Source organism: Crocodylus porosus, unplaced genomic scaffold (assembly GCF_001723895.1).
Source record: "Crocodylus porosus isolate Cpor-Errol unplaced genomic scaffold, CroPor_comp1, whole genome shotgun sequence".
Lineage (NCBI taxonomy): Eukaryota > Metazoa > Chordata > Crocodylia > Crocodylidae > Crocodylus > Crocodylus porosus.
Genome location: NW_017728943.1, coordinates 13,803,922 through 13,812,934, shown reverse-complemented (window position 1 = coordinate 13,812,934; position 9,013 = coordinate 13,803,922). Strand labels below are relative to the sequence as shown.

The window sequence follows — 9,013 nt, the reverse complement described above, 5'->3', positions numbered from 1 at the left end:
GATGGTGGGGACTGAGACACCTGGTGACTGCACATAACAATCAAATAGAGAGAGAGGGGTCTTGGAAGTTTCCAAAACAGCTCAGCAAAGCTTGCATAATCAAATAATCCACCTGACCAGCTACAATTCCTGTTGCATGAAAAATCTGCAAGATCTCCTGGGAGTGAGTAAAGATCACAAAGAAAGTTGATAAGCTCTGTAGGTAACTGATGTTTGATGGTAGCCACAAACCAGACTTCCCATCAACCCTGCTGTGGAACTTCCACATGGAAGAGGGAAGAAAAAACATTTTGGACTTCACTTTTGAGGGCTTCACTGCTTTATCTCTGCAAAACCATGACCGGTCATTGTGACCATTGCTAACAAGCACTGGCTCCCTGCCCTCCCCCAGGAAAGCTTCTCCAAGAATGGACTGGCAAAGACACTGTAGGCTTTTGGTGACTCTACTTATTACCGAATATAGTCCAACAAAAGGGACCTTATAATTTGGCTGACCATACGGAAATCCTGGAAATCCAGAACATCATCCAGGAAATCTGGGACATTGCCACTCCACACCCCCGGCCCTCCCCAGCACAAGTCATCAGGAGTGGGGCTGCATGCCAGGCAGGCAGTTGTGCCTGCCTGCAAGGTGCTCCATGCCACTCCAACTCCCAGACCGACTGTGCCTCATGTCCCTGCCATTTCCAGGACACCCATTATAAGTAGGGCCTGGTTTAAATTGTGGGCCAAGCTCACTAATATCCTGGCCTGACCATGACAGGGGCTGCCATTTTCACACTCATATTGTGTTCAGGGGGCAGGTTTAGAGCCAGGTTTAATTGCTGCAGAGGCCCTACTCCCAAGGTTTCTGATGGCTGCTGAAAAGCCCAGCAGCCCAGGGGAGGGGAGAAGGGTTTTTAAAAGGCACGGGGAGGAGAGAGAGCTTGGGGATAGGCAGAAGAGAGCTGGTTTGCTCCTCTGAGGGGGGAACTGGGGCACACCAGGGAAGGAAATTTGGGGGCACCTGCGAGCTGCCTTGGCAGGTGGCCCTGGCACTGGTAGGGGACAAGCTGTTTGCTCCTCCATACATATTCTCTCCCACCACCCCCAAGTGCCCAGTTTTCCTGCTCAGAGGAGCAAACAGCACCCCCGACACCTATCCAGTGCCAGAGCCTCCTGCCAAGGCAGCTCCCAGGTACCCCTATTTCCTCTCCCCCCACCTCCTGCCCCAGTTTACCCACCAAGAGAAACAAACAGGCCTTTCCCTACTGAACCCCAAGCTTTCTCCTCCCTGTCCCTTTTGCAACTCTTTCCCTATTCCCTGGGCTGCTAGTCTTTTACTGCTGCCTGGGGAATGCTCTCCCCAGCCTGCCACAGCCATCTTATTGCAACAAAATGTCACAATATGGCCACTTGCTGGGGAGTTGCAAATGGCCATATCTTGGCATCTCACTGCAAATCAGAGTTTGTGAAAATCACTTAATTTTGTGATCTTCACAAAAAATGTGAAACCATTATTTAAACCAGGCCCCAATTATAAGTCTCAACAGCTGGTGGGGCCAGCCTCTGAAATCTGGGAGTGTCCCAGCTAAACCGGTACACATGGTCACCCTACTAATAATTCAGTGGTTAATTGATATCATGTCAGTTAAACTTTTTATTAGATGTTAAACCTTGAATGCTGTGTGTGTACAGATCTTAAAAATGTACTAGAAGAAAACTGTAAAACTCCGTAACCATTCCTGGAAGTTACGCAACCATGTAATGGCAGTCAGAAGACCTAATACCATGAGATGAATTCTGTACTTGACTTTTCTTTTCAAGTGACATCCCCTGCTCAGCAGCCATGTCGGCAAGCAAGTGATAAACAAGGTGGCAGTAGAGGGCAGGCAAAATGCACTGCTGCATAAAATTCTTACATGGCTTCTGTGCTAAACCAAATCCAATAATACCTCAAGGAAACCAAGTCTTCTTGATGTAACAGACTGCCAAGGTGGGCTCACCAGATTGGCTTGAGATACTTACCCTGGGCTAGAAACAGTGCCGGTGAACTCTGAGCGACCCCAAGGGTGGAGCAGGAGAGCCCTACCCTGTGGAAAAGGAGAAGCCAGTCGAAAGGAGGGGGTTTCAATCCCCTCATTCACATGGAAGAGGGATGGCCAGAGTTGGGGGCCAGCCACCCTGAGCCCTAGCTAGCCGGTTTGCAGGCCAGGGAGGGACTGCCAGAGAATGATTCAGGAGGCCTACAAAGAGCTGGGGTGAGCTAACCCAGCAGAGGGAACAGAGAGACTCTTCTGAAGAGCCTTGAAGGCCCTAGGAGAAGAAGGCAGTGGCAGTCAGCCGTGCCTCCAGTCCTGTAGCAGAGAGGGAGCAGCGGCCAGGGCTTGGAGCAAAGAGCTGGTACCCCAAGGCTCCACTGCAGCGTGCTGGACATGCCAGGAGTCCCAGAGGCTAGGGTTGGCAGTCAGCCCCCCCACTCCACTGCGGAGAAGAAGCAGGAGCACAGGTGGCATCCTTATCTGGAGCAGGCGGTTGGCCGATGAGTTGAGGAAACCCCTTACCTTTCCTGAGGAAGTGGGACAGCAGCACGCAAGGCATTTCGGGATCCTGAGCAGCAGAGCACCAGGACAAGGGTCCCTGGGAGTTCGGCGCAGGCCAGCGCTCGGCGTGGGACTGGTGAGCTGCGAGGCATGTGGGGTGTCTGGCCAGTCATGTGGAGCAGGGGTTTAGAGCAATGACCCTTGGGAGCTGCCTGTGCTGCTGATCCTCTGCCACTAACTGCCCCAGAGGGGACTCAGTCCTGTCCCTTATTCTGCAGCTGACTGTCATCAGATGGAGTCCCTGAGCTTTGTGCTTGGGTCATGCCGATTGCTGCAGGAGCCTACTCAGTTGCTTGCCTTTTTGGTTGCCACGGAGGGTTACCCTTCAGTCTCTTTGGTCAGGTTGGGGTTTGATACAATTTGATTGCTGCAGACCAGAAGATCAAAACCTGCTGCAGTCTGTTGCTTATTGGGAAGCCTGTTGGAGCTGCAGGGAGTGAGCACCCTGCTTCCCTGTGGTAGCACCTCAGCAGTGGCTGAAAGCTGCCAGTTACCCTACCTGGGGTTCTTGAGTCAAGGGTTGACTAATGCATTCTGGTTTGTTTTGTGATTCTGGTTGTGCCATTTAAGTTCACTTGTAAATAACCTTTCCTATTATTCTTGTTTTGCAAATAAAGTGTAAATAGTTAAATCAGTTAAGTGTTAGGACCAAGGGCTGCTCTGTGGGGAGCAAGGGCCGGCTGGAAAGTAAATTGGTCTTTGTTGCACTGGGCTTGTCAGCCACAAGCATATTCATAAAGCACCTGACTAGACCTCTTACGAATACACCATGATCCAGAGGATCAATGGTTGCTTACTACATGGGGTGTGTACCCAGAAATCCTGCCCCCTTTACACTGAAATGTCCCTGAAAACAAGAGTGAAAAATAGTGGGTGGCGTGTACTGGACTCTGAACCTTCTGAATCTTCTGCTGCAGGGGCATCCATGGGTTCACCACCAAAGAGCTCCTTGAAGAAGTCTCCCAGCACATCCAAAGGAAAAGCTCTGGGCTTGCCATGGGTCAAGACACTGTAACCACATTCAAACCCTGCATCTGTCACAAAAGGCTTCTCCCCCTCTTCCTCGTTAAAAACAATCTCCCCTTCCAAAACAATGGAGTCTGGAGCTGAGCACTGCCAAACCCCTTATCTGGCTCAGCCAAGTAGGGGCACAAAGCTGGGGCACTCTCAGACTTTAGAGCTGCTCCATGTGCTTTATGCACTCACTGCAGCCTGCCCAGTTGCTGCCAGCTGTGATTAAATCACATTACAGCGGAGCTCATTTGTACTCCTTCAACTAAAATTATGGGGCTTGCTTGCTCTACTCCTTCCAGATCCTGAACAGGATTGTTGTCCTCTAGCCAATCAGCTGCTGATCAAGAACATGCAGTCAGAGGGACAGAGCAAGGATTTGTCTGGGCTCTCTGCCCATCAGTCCGCAGAAGTCCATGAGGGAAATGAGGGGTTGGAAAGCTACAAAGTATCATCCAGCTTCTGGGCAGGAAAGGGAGGAGGAAGTACACAGAAAGGCGAGGAGCAGGGAGCAGGGCCTGTTAATAGAAGATTTCACATATTCATGCCCAGTAGCTCACTATAGCCACACTACAAATTAGTCATGTACAGAAGGAAATTGTATGCACCTAGAAGCTAAGCTGGGACGGGCAACTACTTTGGGTGGAGGGCTGCTTAATGAGGTTTGGTAAGCTTTTGAGGGCCGCATGGGTAGCCTGCCCCCTGGTCGGCATTTTGGGACCAAAAGTCCCACCCTCTAACCCCTGACCTTTGCCCCTGGAAGTCCCACCCCTTGCCCCCCCCGAAAAATATTCTTTTTGGGGTTGGGCAGGGACTGCCCCCCTAGAACCAGAAAAAACCCAGTCATACACTAAAAATCAAACACTTACTATAACATTTTAATTTTATTACAAAAATATCTGTCATGATTTGTGTTTGCATAGTATACATGAAGATAATTGCATAATAACTCAGAAATAAATTATTAGTTTTGTATATTGTGTGGGGAGGTGGTTGGGGGGGTGTGAGGGGTGTGTGCGGGAGGATTTCAGGGGGTATGGATATGTGTGGGGGGCATAGGGCACGTTGAGGTAGTGTATGTGTGCGGGGTTGTGGGGGCAGGGTGTGGGTGTGGCATTTGTGGGGTGTGAGAGAGGGTGCAGCGGTGTGCAGACCCCTCCACACACACACACACACTTCCCCCATGGCGCAGCAGCAGGCGGGTGCACTCAAGACACTTTTGCCCAGCGTAGGTATTGGTGCCTGGCAGTATACGGCTTCAGCCAGTGCTGCACATCACAGCAAGGAGTACAGACCCCACCAGACTGTCTGTATTGCCGGCACTCCCCGCCACACACACACAGCCCCACACTCGCACAGTATGGGAGGGAAGCCCCACATGCTGGAGCTGGCTGTCTTTGCCACTCCCTGCCGCACAGGTCCAGGGCCACGGAGGGCAGCTGGCTCCAGCATGTGGGGCTTCCCTGCCGTGGTACATAAGCGTGGGGCTGTGCATGCATGGCAGGAACAGCCTGGTGTTGTCCAGGCCCCGGCCCTGACCCCAATCTGCTGTGCCCTGCATGCAGATCTGGGGGCATGCACCCCTCGTGCCCTGAAGGGGTGCATGCAGCAGCAGGAGCCACCACCCCTTGCACCCCCAGATTAACCACTTGCAGCTCTGTCCTGCATTCCTCCCTGAGTGGGCAGTGCCTGACCATGCACCAGTGCCACTCCCTTCTTCACCGCGGGGGCCTACAAGAGTGGAGCTACTGGAGGGGGTGCTGCAGCCACTCCAGAATTCACTGTAGGCCCCCCAGCCCCTGTCCAAGCACTGCTGCCACCTGCCCTGAATGCAGCCTAGCCCAACCCCCACAAGGAAGAGCCCAGTGCCCCAGCCCGCAGCAGCGGGCCGCCTGCCTTCTGTGCACAGATCTGGAGGCACACCACCCCCACCATGCCCTCCTGGGGTAGGCATAGCGGCAGGAGCCACCCGCCCCACATTTCCGTCCTGCACCCCACCCCAGCTGGGCAGCTTCTGCCCTACCGCTAGGGCCTCAATCTGTGCCCCCACCATAGCTGGGCAGCCTGCCCTTGCCCCATACACAGATATGGGGGTACATGCCCTCCCCATGCTCTCCTGGGGTGCGCACAGTGGTGGGAGCCGCCCCCCCAAGATCAGCCACTCACAGCTCTGTCCGGCACTGTACCCTGCCTCGCTCTGGCTGAGCAGCACCTGCCCCTGCCCCACTCCAGCTCTCACCATGGGGGCTCAATCTGCCCCCCCACCTTTCAAAACAAGACAAAAATATAAAGGGGTACATGAGCTGAAACTTTGAGACAGAAGGGGTACACTTGTTAAAAAAGGTTGAAAACCCATGGTCTAGTAAATGAGAAGTGCTATTCACTATGTTCTAATCTAATAATTTGCAAAAATTAAGAATCTGAATAAATATATGTTAAACTATGTAAATATTTAACCATATATACAGCATACCATTCTAGGAAGCAGAAAGAAGTACCAAATTCAGAATATAGGTGACATATATCTGAAAATCAGCACATCTTTAATAGGTACTGTACAAGAAGAATTAGCAGTTTAAGAAAATAAAAAAGACAAATGCAAAACAAAACTAAACCTGATTGCTGAAATTAAGGTCCTTGGCTTGCTGATTTTATATCACATACATTTAATCAACCATCCTTATGTCTAGAGGGGCTGAAAAGCAACTTTGGTGAAACTCCCTGTCATGAGTTAGGAACATGGAAAGAGCCCCGGAAGAGCAGATTCTGACTTGTACAGTTCTGTCCCAGCCTGTCCCATGTTCTGCATCCCAGTTTGCTCACAGCCCCACTGAAGATAGGTTCCATGGCACGCACAGTATGCAAGACATGTCCGCATATGTGGTTGACACCCAGTGCAACCAGGACTGAGGTACAGGAGAGTTCCTTGGACATTTATGAAATCAGGATTGTACAGTTTCTGATTCCAAAAGCACAAGGGTTTTATCCACGGGGGCAGCCTGACAGACATATTAACATTCCTTTACATACCATCCAAGGAGGAGTAATCAGCTCAGTAAAAATACCAGCATTTGGTATCTGCTTCCCATACAAGACCATGAAAATTTTGAGTTCTGCAGATGCTTGCTGCAGCCCTTTCTCATGGAGCTTTAAGATTAACATGTTGCTGTGGCTTGGCAGCGAATGAATGCAAATTCATGTCAGTACCGTGGCACCCTACTTTACACACCGGGTTTAAAATCCCCCTTCTGCTTCTTCCTAAAGGCAAACCTTTCAGTCATCACTTTCGGGCAAGACCACGAAAACAACACTTAATTCACCATCTCTGAAACTTGCAACAATCTCTGTCAGATCAACAACCCCCACTTCCCATGTAAGTTTTTTCAAACCAATAGGGAACAGATGTGTTTGATCTACTTACTGTGCTGCTGTCACTGGGGCTGCTCTCCTTCCTGTGGAGGAGTTGTTCAGTGCAGAATTAGGGAGATTCCTGAGTGACTGGCAGCCGTTTCTGAGTCATGAAACCCCACACCATAAAGGGGCCTCTGTTGCCTCTCAGGCTGCAGGAAAGAGGCAGCTCACTCCTCCAGGGACCACTGAAAAAAATTGGACCACGCTTTCAGCTTTTTCCAGCTCGAAGAACCCTCCCTTCTTCCTCCCACACACTCCTCCTCCCCACCCACCCCTGCCCTTCTTTCCACTTGCGAGAAGCCATGAGACTTGCTCCCTCTTCTCAGCACACAGTACCGCACCCAAGGTGGTGAGATAGATTGAAGGAAGCACATTAAAGGCATTGCAACACAATACAAAGAATAAACAAAGATTATAAAACTAATCTACCTGAGCACTGCAAATGCTCAGCGTCTGACCTTTCTAATATTACAGCTTCTGCTATCCTTTCCATCCTGCCTTTCCCATCTTCCAAACCCATAGGCCTTCCCCCAACTCAATCCCCATGCCCTGAGAAGGGCTCCCTTCATCTTCCCTCAGTGCAACCCACTCAAAGGCGATCAGTGCTGTGCTATCAAGGACAGGGGTCTGAGCTCCAGAACTCCCATCCCTATAAGGCAGCAGATCTGGCAGATTCAAGGAGACACAAGACATGGGAAGAGGCTGTAAACTTAGATGCCTGGGTGCTGTTCTCAGCAACCTCACTCGCTGACCGTGACTGCAGGCCAGTCCCCAAAACAACAATTTTCAAAAGCAAGCTTTTTAGGGGACTCTTCATATGAACCAGGAGATGTCACCGGTCTTATTTCCAGAGCTGATGAACCCCCGTGAAGGCAAAGAGAGCTATGCACTGTTCAGCATCTCTAACAATCAGAACTGAAGTGCCTCAACTTGCATACTCAGAAACTGAGGCCTCCCAAAGCACAGGCAACTTTTAAAATATTTTGAAATTATCTGTTAGTTACCACAAAATTTGTAAAATGGAGGTAGCATGAGGCTTCGTTCATTAAAAGCAGCAGAGAACTTTTTATATCCAATGCTGAAAGCCATCAGTGGCATGCTTGAAATGACAGTGCCTGAAACTTCAGCAGGGTGAATTTACATTTCTAGTGCCTTTCTTCCCCAAACATGCTACAGCTATATGGGTACTTGCAGACATGTGAGGATGTTGCTCCAAAGCACTGTAATTACAGTGCATCAGAGCAGACTCAATCGAATATGCTGGAGCGTGCTAATTTGCATGCTCCAGCAGCCTCTGTGTCTCTCGAATTCAGTGTCCCAATGCCCCAAAATGGCAGCGGGGGCACTTTAGAGCTAAAGTTAAAGCACCCCCACCACCATTTTGAAGCGCAGGATGCTGAATACCAGAAATGCTGCAGGCACTTTAATCAGAGCAACTTTCATGTCATAGATTTCATTTCATAGATGTTAGGGCTGGAAGGGACCTTGGAAGATCATCAAGTCCAGACCTCTGCCCCAAGGGCAGGAAATCAGCTGGGGTCATAGGATCCCAGCATGATATGCATCCAATTTGCTCCTGAAGGTGTTCAGTGTAGGTGCTTGAACCACCTCCAACGGCAGGCTGTTCCAGACCTTGGGGGCTTGGACAGTAAAGAAATCCTTCCTTATGTCCAGCCTGAAATGGTCTTGCAGTAGTTTATGACCATTCGACCTCATCATCCCTTGGGGTGCTCTGGTGAACCAACTTTCCCCCAGATCCTGGTAGTCACCCCTTATAAACTTATAGGTGGCCATTAGGTCACCCCTGAGCCTGCACTTTTCCAGGCTAAAGAGCCCCATGGCTCCCAGCCTGTAGTCATAAGGTCTGTTTTCCTGACCTCTGATCCTGCGCATGGCTCTTCTCTGGACTCTGTCAAGCTTCTCCACATCCTTTTTGACTTGTGGAGCCCAAAACTGGACGCAGTACTCCAGCTGCGGCCTCACCAAGGCCGAGTACAAGGGGAGAATGA

General features: G+C 50.5%; 1 protein-coding gene across 2 annotated transcripts in view; it reads right to left on the bottom strand.

Annotated features, from left to right (window-relative positions):
* The window catches only part of B4GALT4 (beta-1,4-galactosyltransferase 4), a 63,191-nt gene that overhangs the window by 45,698 nt on the left and 8,480 nt on the right, over positions 1–9,013 (bottom strand). The window contains exons 1-2 of one of the 2 annotated variants that reach the window (XM_019548753.1): positions 5,405–5,416; positions 664–668 (exon numbers count right to left, since the gene is read on the bottom strand). The gene's annotated coding sequence lies outside the window, so the exon portion shown is untranslated. Of the gene's footprint in view, positions 1–663; positions 669–5,404; positions 5,417–7,014; positions 7,190–9,013 lie in introns of those variants that run through there. The other variant, XM_019548752.1, reaches the window with a different exon arrangement.